Source organism: Vigna unguiculata, chromosome 4, assembly GCF_004118075.2.
Source record: "Vigna unguiculata cultivar IT97K-499-35 chromosome 4, ASM411807v1, whole genome shotgun sequence".
Taxonomy (NCBI): domain Eukaryota; kingdom Viridiplantae; phylum Streptophyta; class Magnoliopsida; order Fabales; family Fabaceae; genus Vigna; species Vigna unguiculata.
Genome location: NC_040282.1, coordinates 36,697,920 through 36,715,420, shown reverse-complemented (window position 1 = coordinate 36,715,420; position 17,501 = coordinate 36,697,920). Strand labels below are relative to the sequence as shown.

Below are 17,501 nucleotides of genomic sequence, written 5' to 3'. Positions count from 1 at the left end.
CTAACCAGTATGAAGAGATTTTCAAAATCATTAAATAGCAGCATAAAAGGGTCATTTTATACATTTCAATAAAACACACTTTTCGTTTACGAAACTTAAATGTGTTCCTACTAATCTAGCCTTTTGAGATTGAGAAACCCCTCTGCTACTAATCTAGCCTTGTGTTTTGAGATTGAGCCATCAGGATTCAGCTTCTTCTTGAATGCCCACTTTACTCCAATTTTCTGTTTTCCTTCTGGAAGTTCAACCAATTCCCACATTTGGTTCCTTTCAATTGACTTAATCTCTTAACCATTGCATCCCGCCGAACTTGTTGTTTCAAATCTTCAATTTCATCCACAAGTTTCGTTCCAACCATCAATGCCAAGTGAATTAAATCATCCTCATCAGTCACTTGGTCATCACTGTGTATCTCAAAATCACTGAATCTAGTTGGTATATTTCTCTCCCTATGTGATCTTTGAGGTGCAGAATCTACAATAATGGGTTTTGTTTCAGTTTCAAACATGGGGTTGGCACATGTCTATTTAGAGTGGTTTTCATTTGATTCCAGTCCCAATTTTCTTGTTCCAAAACAAGAACATCTCTACTTAGCAACACATTATCTTTAATTGGATCATAAAGCTTGTACGCACCTGTAGGATGATGGCCAATGAAGATTGTTGCTTCACTTTTATTCTGAAGCTTAGTTCTCTTTTGATCTGGTACATGTCGAAAAGCTAAAGATCCAAACACCTTAAAATGTCTAATTGTTGGTTTCTTCCCTGTCCAGACTTCAAGAGGCATTTTCCCTTCAATTTTCTTGGTGGGACATCTATTCAAGATGTAGACCGAGGTTCATACTGCTTCTCCCCATAATTTTTGTGGCAATCCCTTCTCCTTGATCAAACTTTTGGCCATGTTCAATATAGTTCTGATACCACTGTTAGAACCTATGAGAAAGAACGTGATATCAAGAATAATGTGTTGTGTAAAAGTCTCTGTTGTATTCATTAAAGAGTAAGAGTATTTATACAAAGTGCATACATGATTCTGTTACATAAACATAACAGAAGAAAATTTGTCAAAGAATTTTAAACTTGACTTAACCAACTAATAATATTGCATACAAGAAATCAACTTTCATTAAAATTCACTTGAGTTGTCAATTTAATCTATTTTCCATGGATTAATTCTAACTTATTTTTAAAACAAATTTTTTCGTTAATAAGTGATTTGATGAGTTAAAAAAGTTTAGACTTTCAAAGTTTTTAAAAAAATAGATCAGGTAATGATAAAATTATATTTGTTTTGCAAGAAGACTTTAACTAACTTTTAATTATTTTTTAGAATTGTACTAGTTCTTAAATTTTTCTGTTATAAATTATTGTTACATTAATTATAAATTTGTTCTTAATTATTTTTTGTTATTTACAACTTAATTGAAAAGTTAGAGCTCAACCCAACTTGTTTGGTTGGACCAATCTATCCTATCATGGGTTTGATCTGACTCAACATTTTTAGATGTGGGTTCGACTTTGTCTAACCATTCCAAGCATGAAATAACATGGTTTGATTTAAATTAGGCCTAATATGAACCCAAGTCAACTCTGCTCAAAGTGCACCTAACTCGACTTGGCTTGATGTTGCCCAACTCACCCTGATGTGACTTGACTCGACTCAACTCAATGTGGAACCAAGTTCACTTAATGTAGACCTAACACAACTCAGTCTAACATGGTTATGACTCTATTCAACTTGACATGGGTTTAGCTCGACCTCGCCCAAAGTAAATTTTACTCGACTCAACCAAGACCCACCTTGATCCAACTCAATGTGATAGGCTTGACTTGACATGACCTAAGGTGGGTCCAACTAGGCTTGGCCCGAGGTGGACTCAACTCGACTTAGCTAGATGTTGCCCAATTAAACTCAACCCAATGTGGTTTTGACTTTACTGGCTTTGACTCTACTCGGCCTAACATGGACAAAACTTTACTTAGCTTAATATGGGCCCAACTCTACTTGACCCTATGTGAGTTCGACCTCACTCAACCTGACACGACTTGACCAATGTGGATTTGACTTGACTCGGTCGACCTAGGCCTTACTTGACTTGGCTCTACCCAAGCTCGGCCTAACTAGGCTTGACCTTGACCCAACATCACTCATCCCGACTGAGGCTTGAATCTACTCGAACTAACTTTATTTGATTCGACTTGGCCTAACATAAACCCAACTTGACTTAACTTGAGATGGGTCTGACTCAATTTAGCATGAGTGGGTTTAACTGGATTGAGTCTGAAGTGGGCACAAATCAACTTAGCCGGAGTGGGCATGACTTTACTCAGACGAGGGCTTAACTTGAGTCAACTCGATTGGGCTCGACTTGAATCGGCTCAAGATGGGCCTGAGTTTACTTAGCCCCATTTGGGCCCTACTCGACTTAGCCTGAGGTGCGCTCAAATCTATTCGACTTGTGGTGCACTTGATTTGACTCGTCCTTAGGCTGAAGTGGACTTAACTCAACTCGGGATGACATGGACTTAATTTAACTTAACACAACATGAACCTTATCAATCTTGATTGACTCTGATGCTACCTAGTGTAAGTGGTAATTGCGTTTAGGTATTTATATAATCTAAAATATATTATCCATACCAATAATTTCTATTACACCTTTTCCTTACCATTCTTAAATATATGTCTTTATATATGTAGGTGTTATCTAGATTTATACTTGATTTTGAAGTAATTTTCTAAATTAAGTAATCCAAGTGAAATAATGAGATAAAATGGAATTACTTAGGATGTGTTCTTTCGGAGTTTTACTATTTGTGATTTGTGATTTGTGATAGAGTAAGTGAGAAATACATACTTATTCCTTTTAAATGATTTATTGATAAATGAAGGAGAGTATTTGAGAGAGACGTGAGATTCTATCTATCCTAAAATGAGGTGATTTGACAGGATGAAAAGTATAATTACCAAATGATCTTTGATTTTTTTTTTTAAATTTACAACCTTTAGATAACTAATAATCATAATAATAATAATAATATAAAGTATTTAAAAATAATATTAATGAAAAATAATCTAACCAATCACATTTTATTTTAAATTAATTACACCTATTAATTTTTTTATATAAAAAAATCTTTCAAGTTTTATATTAAATTAACTTTAATTAATTACATTTCATGTTCTGTTAACGAGAAATATGTAATCTTACTATTTAATCTCTTAAAACATTTTCTTTTATCTCTCACAATTAAATTATTCACGAACTCTTATAATTTTATATTTAAAACTCTATTTTCACCTCAAATAATTAAAGAAAAAACAATACTGCATTTATTAAATACAAGAAATGCGCTCATGAAGAAGGTACATTTTCTAAGCTGTTTTCTTCTTTTTCTTTGCTTTTTTATTAAGTATTGAAGAACATTGACAAGACACTTTGCTACCAAACCTAATAAAAAGTGCACGAAAAGAAGACCATGTTGATGGAAAGTAAAATCATTATTGGATCCCAAAAATGCTGGTCACAGTTATAAACTATGAACACATTAAATTTGTTTCGCCGTTTCATTTAAGTCATCAAAAAATTAATTTGTTAAGATCAAGTTACAAATCTGATTTCAAACATTTAGAGTTTACAAATTTGCTTAATTAACTCTTTATTCTCAAATACCATAAAAGGTGAGAGTTTTTGTTTAGGTTTATATTTTATTTTATTTTTTTCATCTCTTTTAAATTGTTTTTATTTATACTAGAAATTCTAATGACGATGTCACCACATCTTAGGTCAACAAATTGTCACTTAATACAGTTAACTGTGACATCCCATTTAAATAGAATAAATTACTAAATAAAATATCGCATAGTTATAATAATAAGAAGCACACGAGATGAACAGTGGATCCACTATTACAGTCATTCATCAAATGTATTTAGAAAGGAACTTAGGCATACCACCATGCCATAAGCAAACATAAACTAGGGAATTTAACAGTTTTGCAAAAGAGTTGCTCCTAGAGTAAGGAATTACAAAAAGGCACTAGGCCATAAACTATTCCTGAGAGCCACATATAACAGGTTCAAATTACACAGCACCGTTGCCACCACCAGGTCTACCTTCAACATTTCCCCCATCTGCTCCCACCAATAAGGTGATCATTGCAAAAGAGAAGACAAGACAAGAACATACACAAAAATGAAAGGATAAGCTAGTGAAAAATAAATTTAACATATTATAGCAAACAGATACTTAAAACCGTTCTCAAGCATGCAGCAAAGTAGGCACCAATTCATGTTATAACAACCAAACAAGACACTATGACTCAATTATCCGGATAAATATAATAAGATCGGATTCACTGGACGCTTACACTTGTGGTGACCTCTACTGCTATGCAGAGCCATTGCCAATGGGTTTTACCCTACCACACACAAGGTTAGCCTTCAAGCATCTAAGGTCATTATCCTGCCAAAGATTAGGGCCTCCCGCTACTCTCACCACTTAGAATCAGTTTGCTTTACATGAGACTAACTGTTCCTTTAGAGTCTCGAGATGCGATCCTTACTTGAATCCTTATCTTAATTATATACACTACACACCACCATGAGATCTCCCCACAAGACTCATGGAATTACGCCTATCTCACACCAATTTCATGTTCCTCATACCATAACCACCAGTTTCATTTCAAACATTAAATTCCCATGCCAACACCACCAACTAACAGTTTCATGCCATAATCACTTCCAGCATACCAATTCCAGTTCACATAACTCATACAACTCATGCAAATCCACATAAATCATGTATGTTCGAGATAAGTATCCACGCACAATGTAAACAGCAACATAAATCCTGAACCTGCACTGTTCTCGCTTAAGCGACGACAATTGTCTCGCTTAAGCTAGGCATTCTCGCCTAGGCGAGACCTGTAACAGTGGCACTCTACGAGCCCTCGCTTGGGCGAGACCAGCTCGCCTGGGCGAGATCACCACTCGCCCAAAACTAAAATCCTTCGCCTGGACAAGGATGCGAGCAGAGCACACTGGCTTTCCTTGAGCGCTCGCTTGGGCGAGCCATTCTCGCCTGAGCGAGGCAATGCGTCGCTCAAAACAAGAGTTGGTCGCCTGAGCGAGATGCTCGAGCAGCACCAGGGCGAGCTTCTGCTATTCTCGCCTAGGCGAGAATATCAGCTCTCTCCCACTGTTTGACGCATGCAGCACCCAACACAGCCAAGTACAATCCATACAATTCACTCAAAATAGATACAAGCATTTTTAAATCACTTTATGCATATAATAGAAGCAGAAACAAACCACATACTTCAAGACACAAGAAAAAGAGGCCTAGCTTCCCTTACCTTGAGTAAAACTAAGCTTAAGGGAAATGAAGCACACAGTGAGAGGATAGGAGCAACTTTTTTAGGAGCTGCAAACATAGCGGATAAAACATAGGACGAGATTAGGAGTGGAACCAACTTAAGACCAGCTTAGTACAAGAAAAGGAACCATGAAGGAGCTTAAGTTTCGATTTTTACTTACTAGGAAGTGGTTCGATTCACTTTGAGGGAAACCTGGTCTTGCCCTAGCAGAGCTTCTGCTTCAGCAAAGTATGAGAGGGAAGAAGGAAAGTTTTTGGAAAAGAGACAAAGTGAGAATAAGAAAGTTGAACAAGGTATTGGGGTCCTACAGTTGGGCTGGCCTTGGGCCTACGAAAAGGCCAGACCCCAAACACATAAGACTGAAAATAGGATTAACCTTATTAAAAATGTCATATCAATAAATAATTCTTCATGAATTAAAAAAACAAGTATTTTATTTCTTGAGATTAAAATAGAAAGACAACATTTTAGGTGACTAAAATTAAAAAAAAAATGGAGACTAAAATAAAGTGTAACACGTTTATAAAGAATTAAAACTGAAAACAATTTATAAACATGTGAAATAAAAAGTTATATGTATACAAAATATATTTTTAAGTATTATACTAAATGTTTTTATAATTATTGGATGTCTTAAGTAGGTTTGTGCATCTTCCAATAGTTCGTTCTACAAATTGTTATATCAATCCTTTTAACATGAAGATAGTATAACTTTTTTTTCGCATTTTATTCAACGGTGATAATTATTATTATTATTATTATTATTATAAAAAATTACAATGTTTGATTAAATGTGTTTTTGCTTTTACTTAAAAAATTGTTTGCAATTAATAATATTTATTATTATTTATTTTTAATTGTTGGAAGTAGAAATATCAAAATATGCGGACAAAAAAAGCTTGTAAAGCACCTAAAAGTAGAAAAAAAAAATGGCCTACAATGAACTGTACTTATTTTTATTTGTTAAAGTAATAACCTTTGAAAATATAAAAACTCTCTTTTCATGAAGACATAAGGTATAAAATATCACAATGAAGTTTCTCCACTTTCCTATTGAAAACATATATTGAATAAGAAAACAGCATAGAAAGATTGATTAATTATTGACAATCATTCTAATACACAATTTATCAAAACAACCATACATTTAAACGACATAAAATTAAATATTTTTTATTTTAATTTCTAATAGTTTATTTTATTTTAATCTCTAACGATGATAGAAGTTTTAAATTAAATAGAGATAAGGTCAATTCATAATATATAAGTAATTGCAAATCTCATTTTACAAGCCGGTTGGTAGAAGTTGAATTAGACTTAAATTTCACTTCTTAACATGATATGAGAGTCATGTATTAGATCATATCCTGACAAACAGCGGCAGATCATCATGGGTCCAGGGAGGGGCCTTGGCCCCCAAAAATTTTGAAATTTTTTTTACAATAGATATTTTGATTTTTTTTATTATAAATATTAGGTATTTTGATTTTATTTTGTTATAAATATTAAATTAAATATTTTATTTCTTTTATAAACATAATAATTAATACTAATAAATAATAAAATATAAAATCAAATATAATAAAGAATAAAGATTAAAAACATTTATCAAGATATTTTTTATTATTTGTTTTCATTATAAATTGTGTTTTTCATAAATTGTTTTCATATTTCATTCTCATATGTTTTCTTTTGTTTCTGAAAAGAAAAAGATCTATTATTTTTTCTCTTATTTCTCCTTTATTCTCTTCCATCCTCGAGGAAGAAAAGAAAAAGGTAATTCTTGTTGCTAATTAAGTGTATTTGAAATGTTTTTGATGATGTCCATAATAGCATGACAATGGTTAACATGACATGTATGTGATAATCTGAAAATGTTAATCTGCTGCCATGTGATAATCTGAAAATGTTAATCTGCTGCCATGTGATAATCTGAAAATGTTAATCTCCTATCCCGATAGTCGACTAGCCAACTAATGTAGTCGACTAGGTTCGTGCTTGATAGCAGTTATTATATAAAAACAGTTTCTGCACTTCCCGATAGTCGACTAGCCAACTAATGTAGTCGACTAGGTTCGTGCCTGATTGCAGTTGTTATATAAAAATAGATTCTGCACTTTCTGAAGCTGAACCTGTTGAATCAAAAGAAAGAAAGAGAAGTGTGAAACAGGTTCTTGGAGCTATCTTGGAAGGTCTTCTTGAAGAATTCTATCAAGACACATTCAATTTTGACTTGGCAAGAAGAAGAAATTTCAGTCTTGGAAAAGGTGTACTCAATCCATTTTGTAGGCTTTGTTCTTGTGTTTTGATACAGTTTGAAACTGTTTATTTCTGTTGTTTTCTGTCTAAAGCAAGTGTGTGTGATAGCCTTGCTGTTGTGTGGTTGTGCAAGTGTGTGGATGCCTTGTGTGTGTGTTCCTTTATCTTAGAATTTAGATTTATCAAGTGTATTTGTAAATCTTGAAATTCTTGTGATATAGTGAATATCTCTAACTGTGGTTTGCTAGATGAACTGGATGTAGATTCTTAAGAATCGAACCAGTATAAAAATTTTGTGTGCTTTATCTCTTTCTCTCTATATTTTGTTATAGTATAAATGCTCCATACATTAAGCATCAAACCATACTATTTCAATTGATTCAAAAGAAAAGGTTTTTATCAAAACAATTTCAGAAGTGCTAAAACTGGGCAAAATTTGTTAATACCAATTCACCCCCCCTCTTGGTTGTGAAATATTGGTGCATCAATTCTAACAATTCTTTCGTCTCACTTGATAGTGAAATATTAATTCAATAATTTATTTAATGAGTCTCTTTTATATGTCTATGTCTTGAATTTCTTATAAATTGTTCTCATCTTCCATTCTTACCTATTTTCTTTTCTTTCGGAAGAGAAAAATATCAATTATTTTTGCTTTCATCTCTCAACTGTTCTCTTCCATTCGAAGAAATAAAGAAGAAGGTAATTCTCTTTTGTCTCACTTGATAGTGAAATATTAGTTTAATAATTTATTTAATGAGCCTCTTTTATATTAATTTTTTATTTTATCAACATAGAAGAAAAAATGATTGTACTGTGTGTTTTTTATAATTGAATTTTAAGTGTGGTTTGATTATCATCGACTTTTCTTTTGGTATTTATGTCTCTCAATTTTTTATTAGATTATGATAAATCATTTTTTAGTATTATTTTTTTAAAATAGGTATATTAATGAAGAATAAAGGAATAGATTATTTAAATAGGTATATTGATAAATCATTTTTGGTATTTATGTCTCTCAATTTTCTTCGTATACTTCATTTTTGATTGTGTTGGTGACAATAATGAAATGTATAAATTTTGGATGTATTATTTGGGCACCCCCAATAATGCTGGTCAAGATCCGCCACTACTGACAAAATTTGATTTTGTTAAATTTATTGTTTCACACACCATCGGTCGTTATTGGACCGTCCACTAATATATAGTCTTACACACAAAAATATGTATATAACTTGACATGAAAGAAGTGTTAAAAGTTTCATATTAATTAAAAATAAAATCCTAAACCCTAAACTTTACCTTATAAATCAATTTTTTAAGATTAAGTTAGATTTAAATCCATTTCACTTAATATTTTTTAACACAAATTATAATTCATTAATATGTCCTATAATAATATCATACCGTCATTATATTTGAAAGAGAAAATTGTACCTCACTTCTATAGAATAATTTGATATTATCCCTAATCAACATGAAATATTTTATATTATAAATCTTATAATTTTCTTAATCATTACATGAAAAATTAATTCTTTCACGTTATAAAATATTAAATACATTTACTTTTTTTCAGATATTTTTATAATTAAAATTATTAAAACACAATGTATACAAATAATAATATTATGTACCAACCGTTTGACTAACTGATCCTTGACTAACTAACTTTTTGATTGATTGATAGGTACCATAGAATGAGTTTATACAACTAGATTGGCGACGATGTGACCCACAACAACATTGTCTACTAAGTAATTATTATATTGTTAAGTACCATTTCACTAAAACCAAACCATATAAAAATTTTAATTGTAAAATATATCATATTTTAGTACAATATATTAAATATTTAAAAATTGCCAAAAATTGTTTAAATATTATTTTCATTTATTTTATTAAATTTTCAAAATTTTAAAAACTAATTATTAGTCTCTTTTAACAATTTTATAATTAATAATCAAACCACCTATTTTATTTAAAAATTCAAACATGGATTAAGTTGTTAAGTATGTGACTTTTCATAATCATGTTTTGGAACTTTTAATTTAAACTTTTGAGCAGTACATTTATCTTTGATTTTTTTTTTTATCTAATGATTAGATAATCTATAATGGACTAAGAAATAAGAATATTTGTAGGAACATCAATATCTGACATGTTATTTATAATGACAATATTAATTAGAGTGATAAAATAATATGTCAATCTTAATCCACTGATTTTATATGTAAATAATCGTATGATAAGAACTCTTATTATTAAACTAAATTAAATATGCTACGGATTATATTAGACATTTATGTACTAAAAATATATGATATGTGTAGTAATCAAAAGCTATTTTGATATTTCATTATTAGAATAAATGTTTGAATAATTCAATTATAGTTAATCAACTTAATCTAATCCTTATAAATCTCTTTAAGTATACAGTAGTAAAAAAACACATGGATCAGTTAATAAAAACTAATAATAATAATAATATTATTATTATTATTATTATTATTATAAAATTAAATATAAATAATTATTATAATTTTATTATAAATAATTTTTATTTACTTTGTAGAAAACTTTTTAACTGAAAATAATTAAATTTAAAAAATAATCAAATCCTAAAAAATGACTTAATTTAAAAGAACAGTCACTTAAGTTATGTAATTTATAAAATATTTATTTAATTTAAAATAACTTTAATTAAAGGATAAAATTAAAAAATAACTGTAAACACAACAAGCGAATCCTTTTTAGAGTGTAATATTTTTTCGAATATTAATCAATTATAAATTGTCATATAAGTTATTACACTGACTATCTTAAATTTTATTTTAATAATTATTTTTTAATTAATCATGTGTAATAAAACTTCCCTGTTAGAGACTATGGGCATAATTTTTTTACTGGAATTTCTTTTGGGTTGTGTAGACTTTTATAGATAACTCTGGCCCAATCATTGCTCCAATCCTGTTATGCATATTCCTTTAGTGATCTCTTTTTTCACCCCCATATTTTACTTTCTTCTGCATAATTAATAACAAAAGAAATTATTCGACTTATGAATTAATTCATAATTCAACATTTAGTTTTAAACTGTGGAATTCAAATAGTTTTTTTAATTTTCAAATAACGTAATCATAAGCTATTCTTTGTATAAAAAACAATTGAATTATATAAACCAGACGTATTTTTTCATAGAAAAAAACATTCAAATTATGTAATTCAGAAGTATATTCTGATTGACATAATATAATTTTTTTTACTTTTATATAGTTTAAAATTATATAATTTAAAAATATTTTTATAAAATGATAACTTTTAAATTGTACAAAGATATTGTTTTTAGTCCATACACAATAAAACACATACACAATGATAGTGGTAAGGGATGACGGTAACAGGGTCAATTTGGTTATTTAACCACCCCATGGTAGTGCACATAAAACTTATGGCGTGACAGAAAGAAATGGGCTTCTGATTAGTGACAACATGGCCTAATTTATTAGTTGGTCCTTCTTTTCTCTATTGCTATTTACACTTTCTTTATATAAGTTTTGCATTCCCCCCTACAAAAATCCTCTTCCCAAATAGCATGTTCTGAAAGTTAATTTTGTAACTATTAAATGTAAAATTCATTCTAAAAAGTGTTATTTTATGAAATCTTAATAATACTTCCGAAACTGATTATAGGTATCAAATTGTGAACATGGTTAGTATTAATGTTTTATTTTAGGGTTAAATATGTTTTGGTCCCTTAAGTTTTATTTAACAAAATTCGGTTAGAAAAATTAAATTCACGCATATATAGAGATGAATCACTAAATTATCTAAATTTTTTAATAACTAATTTTAAATTTTACTAAAAGGAAAAAAAAATATAAATCTTTATTTTATAATGAGAAGAGTCTTTGAAAAGAAAATATCTGAATATTCAGATTGAAGTCATGAAGAGCAGAGGCATATGCAGAGAACCCAATTCTGTTCTTCTTTACTCTTTAGAAAGCACATCGTACATCATTTTGCCTCTAATTATTACTTTCCGTTTTTTAGGGTAGTATAAAAATAAAAATTATTACCATAGTATGAAGATAAGAATATAACTAATGTTAAAATAATGCAATCTTTCATTACATCGTGTATATGTAAAAATGCAAAATGTCTATGTTTCAATATCAAAATACTCTTTGCATTTGGATTAAAGAATTAACTAATATTTACATAACCAGCCAATGTTGGTTTTTTTTTTTTAATATTGGTTAAATTTATTTAATTCTACTAACTATATTTTCAATTTTTTTTTTCTTCAAAAGATACTCTTCCTTATAATTCGAAAATAAGAGTCAAATAATGTTACTGAAATATATTCTCAATTAATTGGACAGTATTTATTTTTCATAATTATAATCAACTCAAATATTTTTCAGTACTATTTTTCCTTAGATTCTATTTTTTTCAAGGGAAATGTCAAGTCCCCTTATTAAAAAAAAAAAAAAACTCTTTTTTATCAGAATACAAACGAATACACTTTTTTATTAACCTGTTAAATGTATACTTTAATATTTTTCAAACTAGAAAATAGAAAAGTAAAATGGACGAATATAAAATAACTGTAAGGCCCACTATTTTCTCTAATTTTTATTCTACCCTAATTTAAAGGGTTGTACAAATTAGTTGGGCCTAGGGTTGGCCCAAAAGGGAAACCTAACCCTAATCTGCCCTAACATTTCCATTCCCATTCATTTTCAAAAAACAAATTTCCCCTATTCCTTCCTAAAGCTGATGTCGTCCCTCTGCTAGGGTTTTGTACTACCTTGGTCAAGCAAGCTCGATCTCCTTTTCCTACTCCGCGTAAGTTATGCTCCGGCTCATGCTTGTCCCCTCTAGGAACATTTTCGTATTTACAATAGGGTTTTGTAGTAAACTCATTTTCTAAATCTATTTCGCTGTCTTGTTTAGTTCGCAAGTCCATTCTTAGAGTTGTCGTGCTCTGCTAGTTAGAGTCGAGGCATTTTCTAACTATTTCCAGGTAAGGGAAGCTAGGGATTTCTTATTTAATTCGATTCTTGCTTATTTCGCCATTATTTTCATGCTTGTATGGTTGATGTACTACTGTAAATGTTTGGATGGAATTGTATTGTTGTTTGCGTATGAGTGTATGGCTGTTACATGGAGAATAGTGATGAGACCTGGCGTTTTCGCCTAAGCGACCTTGTCTCTTATAACGTTGTTTTCTACCTTTTATTGATGTTAAGTTTCGTGAATAAAATCAACTTTTACATAACTTTTATCTTGTTTAATCCTCTAGTTTATGTTATTTTTTGCATTGTTTCGTATTTTAGTTATTTTGTACTTTTTTTTACTTCTAATCTCTATTATGAGTGTGTGAAATAAAACAATAGGAAGCAATTCTGGTGGAGGAAAACAAGCTGAAACTCAAGGAAGCATGATTGGACATGAAAGATTGACTTTTACACAAATACCCATGTCGAGGGGCACCGAGATAAATTCCAGCACTGCATACATCGAGAAAGGACTCACCTATATGTATATACTGCCTTGGACCAACCTTGGAAGGCCAAAAAAATGACCATTGGGCGCCAGGGTCACTCGCTAGGCGAGCTGGTGGCTCGCTAGGCGAAACTGACAGACCAGAACTGCAGTACTCTAGTCGCTGGGCGAAAATGTGGTTCGCCCAGCGAGTTACATGTCAAAGAACGTCGATTTTAGGCCTTGCTGGGCGAGAATGAAGCCGTTGGGCGAAAATATCGATCCCAATACGCGAATATGGTTATTTAATCATGTTTCTATGAGAGTATTAGGGATTCTTCATTTTTCACGAATAGAAACACCTTGGGTGCTTGGGAGAGACTCTTGGAGGCTATTAGGGGTGTTGGAAAACTCTCCCTTCTCCTTCTTGTGTTTCCTTCTTCATCCATGGAGGTTTTACCCCTTTTAGGTTGGAGAGGATGATGGGCTATGAAATTGAAGGCAGAGATGCGAATGGGAGGCGCAATTGAACCATGAGCAGTATTCAAGAACCTTGGGAGAGAGATTGTTTCTACTTTATGGTTCCAATTTCTTCCTTATTCTTCAATTTGTAAAATCCTAGGTTCTCCACCATGGAGAGCAATTTCTATTTGTTGAGATTAGATGTAAAACATTGAATTCTTGTGTAAAATTGTATTGTTAATTTATATGTTTTTTCAATTCATGTTAGTATTTGATTTCCATGCTTAATGCTTGATGTGGATTGTTCCCATGCTTGATTTGTGATTCTTGAGGTGTTGGGAAACATCTTTAGAATCTAGATTTGAAATTAAATACCTAATGGATGCTTGTATCTAGGAATAGAACTTGGTTCATTAGTAATCTTAGATTCTTGAAACTAATGCATGATTTCACTTGTCGAGGATTCAAGGAATTGAAACTTGATGAGTAATCATAGGCTCAAAGGCTCTAGGAATAGGATTTGAGTATTCTTGTGAATTGATTTTAACATTAATATGGAATTGGGATAATTTAGAATGCATGAGAATGAAATGGTTGAAGTCTAATCTTGACAAATTGTAAATACACTATGTTAATTTTTTGTTGCACACCAACTGTTTCATAAAATACAAAAAGATTTTTCATTGTGTTTGTGTGAACTTTGTGTCTAATTAAGTCATGAATTGCGAGAGTTGTCATGCGTTGCACAAGTCCCTTGGGAGAGAATGATAAAATACTTATTACTTGCTATGTGCGACCGATGCACTTGTCGTGTTGGTTTTTCACTAACAGTCTCGCCTAGGCGAGACTTGCAGAAATAAGCCCAAGCTCGCACTCGAGCTCTCGCTCAGGAGGAGAGATTTTGTTTTGAGCGAGGTACTATCTCGCTCAGGTGAGAGAGGCCCGCCTAAGCGAGAACGCGTGGGAGCTCGAGGTACGTCGTTGCAGTTGTAGCCCAGGCGAGGAACCTCACCTTTGGGCGAGGAGTGGCCTCATTTAGGCGAGGAGGGCTCGCCTAAGCGAGTGTGCGAAAAACCTCCCAAGGCCTCTATCGCGATCTCGCCTAAGCGAGGGAACTCCTCTCGCCTAAGCAAGGGCTTCTGGCTTGAGCGAGATCCGCTGCAGGCCACGATGTTTTCTTTACTTGGTTGTTATGGATTGTTTGATTGATTGATTTACTCTATTTAAAGTGTTAGGCTTGTAAAATGCATGGAAAAATCTGTGGGTATGAATTGGATTGATGTGTTAGTGTGATCTTGGTATGTAAAACAAATGAGATGGTTAGTAATTAAAGTGGCATGGTGTTGGTATGAAATACACTTCTATATTCATGAATTTGGAAGGATGAGTTGGTATGAATTCAACAAGGAATATGAATGAGGATTGGTTATAAAGGTTGGCATGAGATTTATATGCATGATAAATATTACTCGGTTGGTTGAATATGATTGGTATGTGGTCGGGACGTAATTCCATGAGCCTTTAGGTGAGACCTCATGGTAGTGCCTCAATGGTCGGGACGTAATTCCATGACCACTGTTAGTGGGAGTTCATGGTGGTGCCCCATCTATATAATTTGGTAAGGATTCAAGGTAAGGTTGCATCCTGACGCTCTAAGGAGTCAGTTAGTCTCACATAGAGCGGACTGATTCTTGTGATGAGAGTAGCAGGAGGCCTGAAACTCATTAAGGGCTAACCTTGTGTGTAGGGATTGAGACATTGTAACACTTAGCTTGGGGGTGAGCAGCTCGGTAGAGTAGGGATATCCACCACAAGTGCAAGCATCCGCTGAATCCGACTAAATTATACATATCCGGATAAGTCGTGTCGAGTCTTAGTGTATTGTTTGGAAGGTCATAATATGCTTGGGTGATGTATGTATAATTGACTGTGAAAGTGTATATGGTTGCATGATAAAACTATTTTTCGGCTCTAGCTTACCCTTTTGTTGTTTGTTGTATGTCTTGTATGTGTGGTTTTCTCTCTTTTCAATGATCATCAATTTATTGGTGTGAGCAGATGCGAGAAACACTCGTGGTCAACAGGGAGGTGATGGTTCCGCTGCGTAGCCCACCTGGGCTGGATTCTACTGTGTTGGGCTTTATTATAGGGCTATGACCCATGTATTGGCTTGTCCTTTAAATTTCAATTGATTTACTGTTGAACCTTGTATCCTATTTTGTTTTGGCATCGTTGTGTGCCTCGAATATTGTAAGGAGGAGTAGTGTTTATGCTCTAAAACCGTACTACTATGTTATCATGTGTGACGTTTCCTTTCATTAAGATTTTTGATTAAATGGGGCGTTACAATAAATATACAAAATTTAAGTAAAAATGAAAGCTTAAAATAAGTGGAAGAAAAATGTCATTTGAAATTAATTTTTAGAAAAGTGATTTAATGAGTCTTAGAGTATATTTGGTAAAATCGACTGATAAATTGTAGCTATTACCGGATAAGTATGTAGGTGATTAAAAAGCTTATTAAACTAGAAGTATTTAATAAATTAATTGATTAAATAGTTGTTAAATATAAAATGACGTTAAAAAATACAATTAAATGAAGTTTGTTATATTAATAAAATTTGTCTATTTTATAAAAAATATCATGTAATTATAATTTTATAATTTAAGATGATTAATTTCTTTTCAAATTTTTATCACCTTTATTTATTTTCAAAAATCGCATAATATATTTTTATTTAGACAACTTATTTCATTTAATTAATATGATATAACGAGTATTAATCAAATTTAACTTTTATTTAGTTTTGAAATTTAAAATATTTTATTTCTTAATTTAAGTTGTTTTCATATTAAATTTATTTTTTATAATACCATGTAATAAAAAATTAGTTGCTTGGATTTATCGTAAAATATTGTTATGTCAATTTATAATGTTAAATACTTTTTAATATAAAGTATATAAAAGTTGAAAATAATCCAACAAATATCACAAATAATATAATAATTGTAACATTCTGTTTAACAGTCTAAACCATCAAATAAAACATTGCATATCTGATAGTTCAAAGCATAGAACCCAAAATATAAACAGTATGTTACAGTCATCCCACAAAAACTAGATAAACTGCTATACAATTTATATACACAACTTGCACTAGAGTTTTCAAAAGAGAAAACACAAGTCTAAGCTAAAAACACTAGAATTTCCATAGAACTCTATTGTGCAGCATTTCCTCCTCTTCCCTGCACGGGGCTAGCTGCATGCTCTTCAACTGCTCACACCAATCAGGTGATCATGGAGAGAAATAACAGACACCAAAAAGAAAAGAGACAAAAGAAGGGTAAGCTAATGATTTAAAAAGAGAACTTAAATCAATTTTATAGTTAATAACATACAAAAAGCACAAATAATCAATTAGTTTCACACAAATTAATAATCTAAGACCCAATTAATCCGGATTCATGCATTGAAGTTGGATTCAGGCAGTTGTGCACTTGTAGTGGCATCTCATGCTCTGTAGAGCGACAAATACAGAGTAAAACTCTACCACATACAAGGTTAGTCCATTAACACCTATGATCAAGGAAAAACCCCTAGGCTAGGACCTCCTGCTCCTCTCACCACATACTACATTCCTCTCTACTTGAGAATTTGAATGGTTATTAGAACGTCAGGATAACTGCCAAGACAATCCCTACCTCAATGCATACACTACCACAAACATTGCTAATCCTCCTTGGGTTAGCATCAACCAATCTCAACTCAGTATCATATAGACAATCTCATATCATATACTCATCATTCATAATAATTAAAAAGCTTCCATAACTACAAAAATATCATTCAAATCACTCAAGAATGCAAGTTCCAATTTCGTACTTACTCGCCCAGCTAGTATCACTCGC

General features: G+C 31.7%; 1 long non-coding RNA gene across 1 annotated transcript; it reads right to left on the bottom strand.

Moving 5' to 3' along the window:
* Window positions 1-3,890: 3,890 nt before the first annotated feature.
* LOC114181340 lies at window positions 3,891-5,620 on the bottom strand. The gene is made up of 3 exons (XR_003603796.1): window positions 5,542-5,620; window positions 5,361-5,428; window positions 3,891-4,134 (listed from the first exon to the last, which is right to left on the bottom strand). It is a non-coding gene; the product is annotated as an uncharacterized LOC114181340 (long non-coding RNA).
* Window positions 5,621-17,501: the final 11,881 nt, after the last annotated feature.